Source organism: Epinephelus moara, chromosome 14 (assembly GCF_006386435.1).
Source record: "Epinephelus moara isolate mb chromosome 14, YSFRI_EMoa_1.0, whole genome shotgun sequence".
NCBI lineage: Eukaryota > Metazoa > Chordata > Actinopteri > Perciformes > Serranidae > Epinephelus > Epinephelus moara.
Window position 1 is genome coordinate 30,572,828 of NC_065519.1, and position 14,813 is coordinate 30,587,640.

The 14,813-nt window shown below is 39.9% G+C and overlaps 4 non-coding genes across 4 annotated transcripts; all 4 read right to left on the reverse strand.

Annotated features, from left to right (window-relative positions):
- Positions 1-5,535: 5,535 nt before the first annotated feature.
- trnai-aau (transfer RNA isoleucine (anticodon AAU)) lies at positions 5,536-5,609 on the reverse strand. The gene has a single exon. It is a non-coding gene; the product is annotated as a tRNA-Ile (tRNA).
- Positions 5,610-6,109: 500 nt separating this feature from the next.
- trnai-aau (transfer RNA isoleucine (anticodon AAU)) lies at positions 6,110-6,183 on the reverse strand. The gene has a single exon. It is a non-coding gene; the product is annotated as a tRNA-Ile (tRNA).
- A 307-nt stretch (positions 6,184-6,490) lies between these two features.
- trnai-aau (transfer RNA isoleucine (anticodon AAU)) lies at positions 6,491-6,564 on the reverse strand. The gene has a single exon. It is a non-coding gene; the product is annotated as a tRNA-Ile (tRNA).
- A 243-nt stretch (positions 6,565-6,807) lies between these two features.
- trnar-ucg (transfer RNA arginine (anticodon UCG)) lies at positions 6,808-6,880 on the reverse strand. Its single transcript has one exon. It is a non-coding gene; the product is annotated as a tRNA-Arg (tRNA).
- Positions 6,881-14,813: the final 7,933 nt, after the last annotated feature.

The window sequence follows — 14,813 nt, forward strand, 5'->3', positions numbered from 1 at the left end:
GTGTATTGTGCTCTTACTACCGCTAGATGGCACAAAGAAGTGTCCACGAACGAGGACAACAGGTCTAAGTCAAGCAGAATGAAGTCAAGTAAACCCAAAAATGTGATGTCCTCATATGAGGACACAGGGTCTTGATACAGATGCTTCCACTCTATATTTCCTGACCTCACACAGTCTTGGTACTCGCTCACAGAATAGGTTATCCTTCACACTCCCTTAATCAGAACTTTACTAGGAAAATCCATTCTCTTACAGTGCACCTCACACATGGAATAATCGGTAAAAGACCTAAAAGTCTGACACTCTGCCACCATTACAGCTGCTTAAACGCCTTATTTTACATCCTGTCCTAACTGAGCGTAAATGCTTTCAACTAAACATCCACACCATAACATGTTTATGATCTTATATTTTTGCTTTTAGCTTTTATACATTACTATTGTTGTTTTGTATGATTTCATTTCCATTGTAACTGGTATGCATAATGGATCCTTGTTTGCTTCTTTATTGTGTTTAATGTCTTTGTTCATGCTTGGCATGATTGAAAATGAGGGTCTGCCAAGGCACATTGACTTAGTATAGCAACATAATTCAATATTTGTCATATCTAAACATCATAATACATCTATAGCTATTTGAAACCAAGGTGTGTTTCTAAGGACCCAAAGAAGCAAAGTGTCGAGTCAGGCAATCGACCTATTCTATTCTATTCTTTTTTTTCTTTTTTTTTTACAGTGTCTCTTCATCAAAAAGGAAAAAAAAGAAAAAAGGTAGATCCAGTGTGTATGCAACACTGAGGTCCCACTAGTGCACAGATTAGAAGAAAAGAAAAAAAGGTAAGTGAACATGTACTAATGAGCCTAAATGGAGCTGTATTGGTAAACCCAGTGGGGGAAAGCCATGCATTAAAGCGGAAATGAACATGACTGTTATTGGACAGGCCGAGGAGTGTTGTAACCAGGCAGGGAGCAGCTGTCAGGATGTGAGTGGAGGAGCTTGCGTCACTAAGGGATAATTCTGAGAAGGAGGCTGAGACCAGCTTCAGCTCTTCTCCTCCTCCTCCTCCACCACCCCACCCACTCAGCACTCTCCACAGCCACTCCGGACGTTAACTACTCTTTCCTTCTCCCAATTCATCGCACTTATACTTTTTCACTCTCACAATCTCACATGCTCTTTCTTTTCATTTACAACCTATTATTTCCCAGCTTCTGTATCACTTGTGTGCTTACTTCTATTTTAGACACTTGAGCTCAGGTTCTAATCCACAGCGGCTTACAAAGGTATGCTTCAATGCCTTATCAGTTTTGAGATTTGGCAGTTTGTTATCAAGAAACAACTGACTGAATGAAGAGCTTGCAAGGACAGATATGTAACTGCAGAACAAGGTTCGAGAGCGAGCAATGCCAGAGCTGTGAGTTTCAGAGATGTTTTGAAGTACTATCCTGTAAAGACCATCTTAAAAATACATTTTCACCACACTGCCTAATTTTATAATTGTCTACTTTAAATATAAAGAGCTGTGATCATGATCCAAAGACTGCTTAGACACAACTGGAGAAAACAGGAGAAACTAAAAAAATTGTGTTACACTTGCCAGTCTGTCATTATACACTTATTCTTTAAATGTTAAATTGGCCTTACTCTACGGAAGCCCTGAGTGGCAAAGTGACTTTTTTTTTATTATGCAATGTTGGCCAAAACCTAACTTTATCTCCTATGTAGGAGATATTGTCTCCTTTATAGATCATATGTCATACATAAGAGATGATATTCTATGTTTGAGGTAAACTTAGGCTGTCCACAAAAATGAAAAATAAGATAAAAAAAAAAATACCTTGCCTCTCAGGGCTTCTGTAATACTCAATAGTTTAAATTTTGTCCAGGTAAAGCAAAACATGTAATGACTTTGTCACACAGAAAAAAATGTGCCATTAACCTTCCAACCAAATTTGAATGATTAAAAGAATCGCCAAGTATATAAAATTAGGTTTCAAAATTGTGAAAAGAGAGACAGTATTCTCTGCTCTGAGATGCCGGGGGTGTGTCCACTGAAGGAGCTGATATGAACATTGAGCTGCTGCAAACAATGGATGCTCATTATGAGCTAAGCCAGTGGCACAGTAACATACACAGCCCCGGAGCCGAAGAATGAGCCACTGTGCAGCGACAGACTCTTGTTAGCAGCTAAGGCAGTAATGTTAGCACACACAGTCTATAGCGGCACAGCACACACACCCTTCGAGCTGAAGAACGAACATGTCCGTAGTGACAGACTCTTGTTAGTAGCTAACTGTACATTCACACCAAAAGCGACCAGAGCTTCCAAAACAGCGGAAGTCATTAGTTTTCAATGAGAGCCCGGTGACTTGGGCGACTTCTGCAACCTGGTCGTCAGCCGCGCGTCTTGGGCGACCAAAGTGACCGGAGTGGTTCGGAGGGGAGTTAAAACTAGTTTTACTTTATGGTAATGAGCTCTGACGCAGTTCGGCGGCAACCAATTGGAATGTTGAGGTGCTTAGATGAAGCGGGTCCCAGACAACAAGCCATGTAACTTTGCTTCCTACAGCACACTTGTTCCAACAATGGATATCGATAAGTTTATTACTTGTGTTCACGCCCACTCAGTCCTTTATAATGTGTCGCTGTTCGGTTACAGAGACTAAAATAAAAAGAATGAGGCTTGGGACCACGTCGTGGAGGTAGTTGGTTGGTCTGGTGAGTTTTAAAGTGTGTAATGTTAGTAATAGAGGAGAGAATAGCAGGCTTTATTGTTTAATTATGACCTTTTTAGGTGTTCTGTTTCTGTTTTCATTGACCAAACTTAACTTTCTGTAGGCCAACGATGAGCTTTTTGACTGGACAACAGCAAGTAGCAACTACGCTGCTTTCAAGCCAGTAGTCCGCTTTGCTGCTCCTTTAAATTGACAAGTACGATAGAACGTTCAATGATTTACGTGATGAGCGACTAGAGCGACCAAAGCTGCCACAAATATTTTTTTTTCAGACTTTGCCTCTTTGGAAGCTTCTGGTTTGAACGTACAGTAAGCCAGTTGCAAACACAGCCTGTGGTTGCATAGCACACCCTCCGAACTAGGGAATGAGAGCTGCTTGTTCAGCAGCTAGCTTTAGCGCAAAGCACTGTGCAGCATCTGCTGGTGGGCCAGGTAACGTTAGCCAATTCAGACTGAAAGACTGAAAGTTCTGTCAGTGATGGCTATTTTGCTTGTGTATATATATGATTGCGGCATTTACTAGAGATGTTATTCATTTATATATTGCGACACTGATACTGTACATTCAACGTTTGTAGTAACATAGTATTTATATAGAAGGAGACGAGTTATAGTAAGGGTGGCTCCAGTGTTTCGTCAGCCAGGCTTTTAGGGCTGCCTGAAACTGTGCAAAACAATTTAAAAGTCCAACTCCACAGTCCAGTACACTGTTCACAGTCTTTTCAATTTTCAACAAGCATTTTCTCACATGTCTCACAACGTATTTAGAAAGGTATTACTGATTTTGCTTTACCTGGACTTTAATAAATGTCCTTTTTAACATGTATTCTTGCTTGTTCACTCAATGACTCACTTGCCTTCTTGCTTCCTCACTAGCTCAGACCCTGTCTTCCTTTCTAACTTATATGTTTCCATACTTTGACACACTGTCATACCGCCCTATTTCCTGTTTGTCTGGAAAAACAAACAAAGAGAAAGGTCACACAGAGAATAAGCAATGATTGGTAAATAAAAAACTGAATTAGGGTAAACTATGACCCCTTGTAAATGCCCATCTTCAGACAATAGCTTATATTTAGTTGATTATTTACATTTTAAGAGCTTAACATTTTGTATAGAGCAGGATGGGTTGGTCACCAGGAGTGACACCGATCACATCACACATTGGATCCATTGTTAATATAAAAATATTGATTAGTGCAGCTTTGACATAATCAATACTCTTAAGCCTTGTAGCTAAATGTGAGAAAATTGCAAACTCTAAATACCTTTCACTTTACAAAGTGACTCATTGATGCAGTTGCTAAATGAAGTGAGGTCTTATGACATGAACCACCAAAGCATTGGCTGCTAAAGTGCTTGATTTCCACTGGATGATTATTTTTAATATTTTTAAACAACATGTGCACAGCTCCACAGCACACCTGCAGGTACACGCACAAACACACAGTACACCTCCTCCAAACAAGTCTCAGCTCACATATTATTAGCAGTCACAACAACGGCTTGCTGTTCTTTTGACCTAACAACCCGATCACAGTAGGTGACACGATGACTCACAGAGTCGGAGGCACCAAACACCACACACTGGTTCACAACTCCCCAGCTTGCGTCAGCATGATGCCCTATTAACTATTATAGAAGGAAGGAATGAATAACAAAAGGTGATTTCATAAAGTGTTTTTTTATCCCTTCACCACGTCTGTACCTTTACCATCTGTAACAAATGATCTGGTTTGACCTTAAAAGCAAAGGAGGAATACCCTGACTATATCATAAATTATAACTCGTATAGAAGGTACAGTGGTGTTCAGACTTTATCATGAGTGAACATTGGATGCACATAATGGAGAAATCTGAGGGATTATTTTAAGCTATGCAACCAAAGAAATCAAAAGCAAGTTGAGACAGAAAAAAAATATATCTTATATCAAACTATATATCAGAACCTGAGACATAACAATTTAAAAGTGTCATGGTTTAGAGTGGTTGAAGCAGGAGATAGCTGAGCTTTGTCATAAGGGTTAACTGTATAGCTGCCTAGTAAGCTTCTTTGGAGGGGAAATACCTTAATTGGTAGTCCACTAGCAACGCATTTGAGACTTAGCAGAATTAATGTCCACATTCTCCAAAATATTTGTTCTTTGTGGAGCAACATGGATCTTCTCCTGGGTTCAGTCCCATCCCAATACATCTTATTAATTCAAACTTTGAGTCAGATTCTTAAACAAGCAGCTGAAAACAATTATTTGACCACATTCTCTATGATATTTTTATGCCCCAAGCAGGCAATAGCCGTGGCTGGTGGCATTACATTTTCAGGTTGTCTGTCCTATTCTCATGAGTACGATATACATATATACATATGCATGTGGACAGACATAGATGTAAGCTGTAACTGTTTTTTTTTTGCTAAGCAAAATACATCTCATTTGATCCAACTTCATATCAGAACCTGAAACATGGTACTGAGGATAGATTTATGTTTATCTTTGGCCAGTATGGGGGTTGAGCCCATGACTTTGTCGTTATTATTACCAACGTCTAACCATCTGAGCTAACTGACTCAACTTTCATCTTTTTTGTTGCAAAATTTGTTCCAGAATTACAAGAAACAAAACTGAAAATGCTGGTATTACTGGAGGACAATGACCTTAATTGGTGGACTGCTTGATTTGCATGTGAGTCCTGGTGGAATTAATGCCAATGCTCTCCATAGCATTTACCTTGTGCAGAGCAAGATACATCCTGTTATATCAAGCTTTGCATTGAAAGCTGAGGACACCTTTATTTTCATGTTTGGCCAATATGGGGATTGAACCCATGACCTTGGCGTTATTAGCGCCATGCTCTAACCATCTGAGCTAACTGACCCAATTTTCCTTTGTTTTGTTGGAAAATTCGTTTACCCAAAAAAAATAATCTCTCTTTTTGGGTTGTTTAGTTAGAATCAGTTTTTTTTTAGGGTTTTTTGTTAATGCAAAATTCATTTAACGAATTGATAAGCAACAGAGCAAAAAAAGTGCTTGCATTTGGGGAGTTCATGTAGGTGAGGCTACATTCCACATTGCTGTTTGTGGAGGAGAAATGCATCTGTAAACCAAATGCCCACGCTCAGTTCAAATGTTGCACAGTTTAGGTGCTGCTGTATGGAACCTAGCTAAGCATTTATCACAAAAGCAAACTGTATAGGAGGCCAATTTGTTTCTGTGGAGGACTTGGTAGACCGCTCCATCCAACTCTTCTGACTTGCTTTTTGTGATAAACTTTGTTCCAGAATAGATCAGCAACAGAACATAAAATAGGCAAAATGTGTAGCTGGTCAGTTAGCTTCTGTGGACGGGAATGACCTTAATTGCCTTTATTTTCATGTTTGGCCAGTATGGGGATTGAACCCATGACCTTGGTGTTATTAGCACCACGCTCTAACCATCTGAGCTCACTGGCCCAGTCTTTCTTTGTTCTGTTGCAAAATTCGTCCCAAAATTGAAGAGAAACAGACAAAAAGTAGTGTGTTTTTTGGGTTGTTTAGTCAGCGTCAGTGGAGGGAAGTTATGTTAACTGGTAGACCACTGGCTTTGCATGTGAGACTGAGTGGAATTAATGCTCACATTTTCCTCAATATTTATTTTTTGCAGAGCAACATCTTATGAAAACCTTTGTCTGGTAACCTTTGACATGTAATGCGAGACTCCTTTATTCTCAAAAGTAAAAGTAAAGTCATTGAAAGCTGAGGACACATTTATTTTTATGACTGGCCAGTAGGGGGATTGAACCCATGACCTTGGTGTTATTAGCACCATGCTCTAACCATCTGAGCTAACCAGCCCACTTTTCCTTTGTTTTGTTGCAAAATTCGTCCCTAAATTGATAATAGACAGACAAAAACAGTGTCTATTTTTTGGTTGTTTAGTTAGCCTCAGTTTCCCTTTTTTTTTTTTTTTTTTGCAAAATTCAATTAACAAGAATGAATAAGCAACAAAGCTGTTGGATTTGGGATGTTCATGTAGGCGAGGATACCTTCCAAGTTGCTGTTTGTGGAGGAGGAATTTGTAAACAAGGCAAGAGGCTTCAACCACGAAGGGACTCGAACCCTCAATCTTCTGATCCGAAGTCAGACGCCTTGTCCATTTGGCCATGTGGTCCTGCAAAGCTTAACTTTCACAGTTCAAAAGTTGCACAGTTTAGGTGCTGCGTGTCACCTAGTTAAGCATTTGTCACAAAAGCAAACTGTATAGGAGGCCAGTTTGTTTCTGTGGAGGACTTGGTAGACCGCTCAATCCAACTCTTCTGACTTGCTTTTTGTGATAAACTTTGTTTCAGAATGGATCAGCAACAGAACATAAAATAGGCAAACTGTATAGCTGGTCAGTTAGCTTCTGTGGAGGGGAATGACCTTAATTCTTAATTTCTTAAGAAGTATTTTGTCACCAAATAAAACAAAAAGTTCTGAATTGTCAAGCAGACAGAGGCATCCGAAATGCCATGCTTAACCTAACAGCTGCTACAAATTTAGAAATGTTTTAATTAATTCTAATCAACCTTGCTGTACTTGCTGTTTCAAGGTGGTATAACTTCATGGATTGATTGTATATTTTCTATGACAGAGAGTCCACCTGTATTTGTCTTAAAGGGAAAAAGCCACAGTTGATTATAATGACACAAGTAATGCGCAGGATTTCAGTCATTCATTTTAGCAGCTCTCATGATGCTGAAATCAAGCTAAACTGTGGATTTGCATCAGTTGTAGGTGATGTATTTGGTGGACTTTTGGAATGTTTCATTATACTTTTACACCCACATCTTTACGTACATTGCAGCACTGAACCAAAAGACATTCTTGCTTACCCACAAAACCACCCTGGGTACTGTCAGTGTGTCCTCACATTCTGTCTCCAATTCATTATCAGTGAGGCTGTTCCAGAAAATGCTGCTTGATCACATCACACACTGATCTCCACTCACTCTGGAGCTTTTGAATCACCTTGTCTCAGTCTGTATATCTTAATCCAGCTGTCCAAGATCATTGGGAATTCTCTTCCAGGGTGGATTTTTGCTTTCAGTGTGACCCAGATTTGACTGTTTGTGTACAGCCTGCAATGAGGAGATCTAATCTCTTGTTTACATGGTGCTATAAATCTAATTTTTGTTTTGTTCTTGTGTAAATCCAGTAAACAGCATTTGCATTTGAACGTGCTGTGTTACCAGTATTCTCTGTGCCGTTTATAAGATGTTTTTTATATCGTCATTTGCAACCAGAATCTTATGTCATATTTGTTTAAAGTCATAGACAGGAACTGGTTCAGACAAAAACAATAATAGCAGAATGGTCTGAATTTTAATTGTCTTTCCACTTGCGTAAATGGGAATGATTGTGTCAGCTATGATGTCATGCACTGATGTGCATCAGGTCGCTATGGTTACACCAATCTTGTGATAGTGATGCCCTCAGATTGGATTTCTACATAGGCACCAGGTCTGTGAGGGTGAGCTTAGGGTCTGACAAGTTGGATCCAGTCAATAAGGAATAAATAATGTGCTTGTTAATATTGTTATGTGTATGAAAAAAAAAGCCACACGTTGAGGTATTGTGAGTGTTTTCTCTAAAAATGTGAGAATTCTAATAAAGCATTATCTCACCTTGAATGTGTCTTTTTAGAATATTGCATAAGGCTTTAGACCTTTTCCTAAAGTGTGGGACAAATTTTCCTTTTCACACCAAAACTGTCAGTTCCTGCTTCTCTATATTCAGCTCTGTCCTATATATAGTCACGCTTGATGAGTCTACAATAGCCTGCTTCTTTACATAGTCATACTGATGACCACAGCGTTGTTAGGAGTAATGTTATAAAACAGGCAGCCAGTGTGTCCTCCTCCCATCTGTTCTCTCTCCTCTGTCTCTATTTCTCTGTGTTCCATGACGCAAAGCCTGAGTGGGAGTGGGCAAACCTTCTGCTCCCTGAGAGGACTGAGTGGGCCGCCGCCATCCGCTCTGTGCGCACCAGAGATGGAGGCAGAGATGGAAGCAGAGATGGAGGTATATTGTGGGGAGGGGAGGCATTTGAACAACAGTGAGTGGAAGCCTGAGAGAAGGTGACAGTGACTGATACAGAAAAGTAAATATTGGGGATGAATGAGAAACAGGAAAGGGGAGATTGAGGGATATTAAGGATGGGTTTATTGGAGGGAGATGTGGATGAGTGAGAAAATGCAGAGAGAAAGGGAAAGGGTGGGGAGGAGGAGACAGAGGGATGAGAGGCTAATAATGGGGAGATAAGGATAGAAGAGCAGAAGTAGGCGGAAGACACAAACGAGGAAAATAACGGCTGAGGAGAAAAATATGAGGAATTAGAATGACTGGCCTTGAATGACAAATTTACCGGGAAATGATTCTGAGAACAAATGCCTTTCAAATCAGCAATCAATCAGGAATTAAACTGGTGCCAAGGCTGGGGAGTCCAGTCAATGGTATCATTAACATGCACATCACAACACAATGCAAATGTTGCCAGTACTCAAAACAGTGTCATGTAGTTGTTTACATGGTCAGTTTAATTAAAAGCTTCACTTCATTCCTCTCATCCCATCCATATTTCACACTATTATTTAGCTGATTACACTTAATATTTATATTAAGTTATGTTATAATATATTATGTACTCAATTAACTTAGTATTGTCGTTTGTGTACTGTAATCTTACTACTGTCTAATCCCCTTAGGATAGAGGGTATGAAATAATAATAAATTTTCTGTTTCCAAATAGTCTTATTTATTTTCTTAAAGCTAACTTAAACAACATAAAACCAACCAAATAATGTTTAATATTCTGAATTCTTTTAATATTTGCCATTGGTGAATCAATTACAAAAAATTCTGTTAAATGAGGGTAGTCATCCAGATTAAAAGAAAGCCAATGAAGCAAAAAAAAAAAAAAAATCCTCCAGAATTATCTAAATGAAAAAAGAGCTAAAATCTGCTAACATCTAGTCACATATAACAAAACAAAATATGTTTCTATGTGTAAATATATACTTATAATATTCTCATGTGCTTCTCTCTATTACAGCCAGATAGAAATGATAGGTGCTTCCTGCGTTTATGGTCACATGACAACAAATGTGCATGGTTGCTCAGAAAGACAGGGTGAGTCCGCTTACCCAATGACTCATCTTACCCCAGTCTCCCCTGCTGACGCTTGATCAGTGGCTCTCAGCATCAAAATATGACATTGTAGGTACCCCTCCTGGGTCAGTTTTAGACGCTTAAGGACTTACCCTCATTACATGCATTGCGTCTTTTCCAAAATATACTTCTGCTTTCACAAGATATGTACAGTTTAGATGCCTACAGTCTCTTTTTAAAATAAAACTTAGAATGTAAGTAAAACAGTTTTTAGGTTTACTTCCTTAGGGAAGAACAGAACTTGGTTAGGTTTAAACGTATGTTATATAGGCTAACATATGTCACTAGCATAGTATGCTACATCACTGGCACATGTTGATATTGGAATAACTTTTGTTTTCACCCAGGACATGAACAGGGTGGACCTGGATAAAAGTCCAGTTTGTTTGACCCATGCACCAACCCTGCCATCCAACCTATGCAGACTTTCTTTATACAACTAAAGTTGCCCAAAGTGTCAAAAAATGTTGTGACTGCAGAGATAGGTGTTAATTCTTCGGGTTTGTCGCAAGTGTCAAACTCTGGAGATGAAAAAAAAAGCTAACATGGAAGTGCCAAAAACTGCAGTTCTTTGAACGGCCACTTGAGGCAATTCCCATAGACCCCCATGCTAAAATGCCAAACTTCACAGCAGATATAATAATAAGCATGCATACATCCTTGTACAAAAAATGCTTTTGGTCTGCATAGCTAATTTCCCCCTGTCATGACAACTGTATGGAGGCTGATTTTTTTTTCTTTATAGAACTCACCCATTTCCATGTTATAAAGCCTTAAATGAAGCAATAATAAGGGTGGGCTGCTTTGAATGACGTCTACAGATAGTGTCCTTAGGCTCTCAATCAGAGCCAGCCCTTGCTCCTCCACAGCTCCACTCACTCGTCCAAATATGGTCACTTCTGGCTCCATTAAAACCAAGATGTAACCGCCAAAATGGCAAACTCAAGGCTCACTAATAACTGATGTAATGGTAACTACTTCCATTATTTTTATACAGTCTAAGGTTTGTCACCGTAAATGACACCTTTCATATGCCACATAGTTCATCCATTGCTAATACAAGAATATTGGCTAGAGCAGCTTACAGTGATTCATTATTTTACTTAATAACTGGTAAGTAACAACTTATATTGAGTTATTTGTTATTTGGCCCTAACTGACCACCATAAACTTTTGGGTGACCACTAAGTTGCATCAATACTGATAGAGCTGATCTCTTTCTACATATTTAAGCAAACATAATCCTGTTAGCTTACACACCTTTTGACATTTTGTGTCACAATACAGTAAAAACATCACATCATATTAAATATTGCTTTTAAATAATATTGTTTTACACAGTTGCTTTCGGTAAAACAATATAAAGTCATGCATTAATGGTCCTCATAGTGACCTCCGTCTATTTTCTGATCCCTCCCTCTCCTCCTGCCTTCTGCTGCTTATCTTTAGTAACTCAATCCCCCTCATGGTCCATCGGTGGCTATTTTACAATTTGGCTAAATCCAGCTCTGAGGTAACAAGTGACACCTTCTGTTTCCATGCTTCCGGTCGCTAGGCAACCTCAGCAATTATGCCACTGCCAAGAGAGGAAAGGGAGGAAGTAGCACCCCGAGGCCCCCTGCCTCCGTTAATCTTGGCCGCGGCCGGTCAGGCTTCATCTCCATCTAAGTGCAGTGCTTCCATACCAAGCCAGTGACGAGGGCCGCTGGAGCATGCTGTGTTTCCTACTGCTCTCATTAAATCAGCTCTCTTTCCTGTGTTATAGAGATGCATTTGTCTGGTAAGGACGTCTATGAGGAAGTCAGTGATTGCACCAAAACACTCTGCTGCCCTCTGTTGTTCTTTACGGTTTAATAATGAATCACTGAATTGTTGCAATGAGATGTTGAAAAATAATTCTTTAAATAATTAGCATCATAATTTCAGAGCGCTCTTCAAAACCACACAAGGCAGATTAAAATCAATGAGAAAATCAAATTAAGAACGGAAATAAGAATGAAAAGACATTAACTGGACCACAGTCAAACAGGTGAAATAAATTACAGTAGTTTAAGACAAAGTAAATGAAGAAATTGGAAATGTTATGCTTAATGTTGGCTCAGGTAGCCTTATTTCCTGTCTGCAAAGGCTTGGTCTCCTCCAATTGTAAACAGGGACTCCAAGACCTTCACCCAAGGATCTCAAGCTATAGGACCAGACTCATGTGTACTACTCTCACATAGCCAGACCTATCTTCACAGTGCTGCATCAATGCTAGAGAAATGTCTAGAAACATTCATTATCATCTGGTATAGGGGGAAAAATGCCGTGGGTTGTTTGTATTTCTCTTAAGCAATTACAGTCATCTTAGACAGTACTAAGCCAATACATGGCAAAATGGTAGAATGCAGATAGTCAAAGGAGAGGAGGATGTTGGCTGAAAGCTTATTCCAACAGTGTGTCAGACTAATGTGGGACCAAAAGGTCAGAAATACAGCAAGAAGTTGGAGAGCCTTAAATGAATAAGATCTTACAATCAATCCCAAAGTACAATAAGAGAAAGTCTGGCTAAAAGGGTTGTTGTGGTCACAACTCCTACAGCTGTATACTGCATATTCCCCATATGGCAAATGAAAAGGAACTTAATCTACCACACAGAATCAACCATCTTTGCTTTAACTTCTTAGGTGGCACGCTGGTTGGCCAGTCATTAGAATCTTATGTTGCGTGGCTGAACCTTGTTCAAACCCACAGAACAGATTCTGAGATCCCAAAGTTTCCACAGACACAAAACATGTCTGCACTTTGGAGAATGAGTAAGAATAGTTACATTTAATGGAATGATGCAGCCATAAGAAGAGTCTCGGGTTTGAATATTTTGTGGTATAAAGCTTCAGTGAGCTATACATGATACTGTCAGTAGTGGGACAAAAAAAGTAAATAGTTGATTCTTTACTCAAGTAAATGTAGCTATACCAAAATATACAGATATTCTACTATAAGTAAATATTCCTAATCTGGTTTAAAGGTTTAGTGCCAATGGTCTTGTCTAGCATCAGTGGGCGGCTGTGGCTCAGAGGTAGAGTAGGTCATCGACCATTCTCGGAACCCATCGGCTGTATTCGGCGTCTGACTTCCGGCAGACGGCGATACAGCCTCTGGGGGCAGACCCCTGATTTTTTGGCATTCCGGTTTGATTAGGGCGGAGGAGGCGAATTTCCGTTTCCAACTTCCATTTATATATAAGTAAATATGCTGAACCATTGCGATGGATTCAGAGTTTGCAGTGACGCCAATTATGTTCCGCCTCGTTAGTTCACTGCACGGACCGTTTAACCTGGCAACAACTGCAGCCGGCTCAAACGTGATTGGTCAATATCACGCGGCCTAATAACAGCCTAATAACAGCCTACAACCGGAAACCAGGGCTCTTCTGCTCTTCTTCCGGAGGCAAGATCTCCGGGGTTTGCCTACAGACTCTACATTCACTGAATGTAGAGTCTGTATATAGAAACTACTCATCGACTAATCGGAAGATCAACGGTTCGATCCTCCTCCAGTCAGCATGTCGAAGTATCCTTGAGCAAGAAACCTAACCTGAAATTGCTCCTGATGGCTGTTCCATTGGTGTGTGAGTGTGTTAAAAACTGAGTAGCAGGTGGCACCTTGTATGGTAGCCTCGGCCACCAGTGTGTGAATAGGTGAATGTGTCTCGTGGTGAAAAATGCGCTTTGAGTGGTCAGATGACTAGAAAGGCAGTATACAAGTGCAGGTCCATTTACCATCCATTTAAGGCCCATTTATGCTCCCTTTACGTACGAAAATGTATACCTCCGTTTCAAACGATGTTACCGTCACTGCCCACATACTTCCATGCGCCCATTACGTTGGCATGGATGTTAACCAATATATCCACCAGGAGGCAGCCCAGCGTCAAAAGTTTATGACAACAACAAACTCAAAAACAAACATGGCGACTGTGGAGGAGATATTGATAATGTACCTCTTGCATAAAAGACAAAAACAGAGGCAGCGTTGTAGGAGGCGGTGGTCGGTGAGGCCATTAAATACATCGCGACTGGAGGACGGAGAATTCTTTTCTCTAGTACTGCCGATGAGAGAAATTTAATTGTTATTTCTTCTTCATGTCTCACTAGAGCTACGTATCGGGTAGTGACAGCAACACTGCCCCCACGGTGGTACTGTAGTACTGCTCCGTTTGGCCCGTATCTGTAAGCTTTATGGAAATGTGCAGAAATACAGACGAAATGAACGCGGAGCACGGATACAAGGCTCCGTCCGTATCCGGATCCGTATTTAACGTTGAGCATAAATGGGCCTTTACTGGAGAGGCTGCAACCAACGTAAACTTCTTCCATGTGTCATACATGTAGGAGAACTACAGTGGGCGATGTGAAAACGGCAATGGCCCTATCTAGAGCCAGTGTTTGGTTTGCCTGTTAGTGTCGAAACCACATGGCAGACTTTTTGGAAGAGGACCAGATATGTATGTACATATTAATGGCTCATTCTAAGCTAACGAAACCATGACTCTTAGTTTCAGGTGATTAAAAACTAATGGAAACATAATTATGAATAATATTTTCTATTTCTGCCAATATATCCCCCTGAATCCTACATACTGGACCTTTAGGTTAAAGTACAGAATTATTGTCTGCAAAATGTACTTCAGGGATCAAAAGTGAAAGTAGTCATTATGCAAAAATGACACCTTAATAGAGTTATTATATACTATATTACTGGCAGCAGTGGAAGACATATTCATATTCTACTTCCAGACATATACAGTTTAATTACTCATTATTGCAGCAGAGTGGCTCCTGCCTGTTGTTGATGACATTCAGCAGCATTTTAATATTGTAGCTCGTCAAGAAGGAGCACATTTTTATAACTTT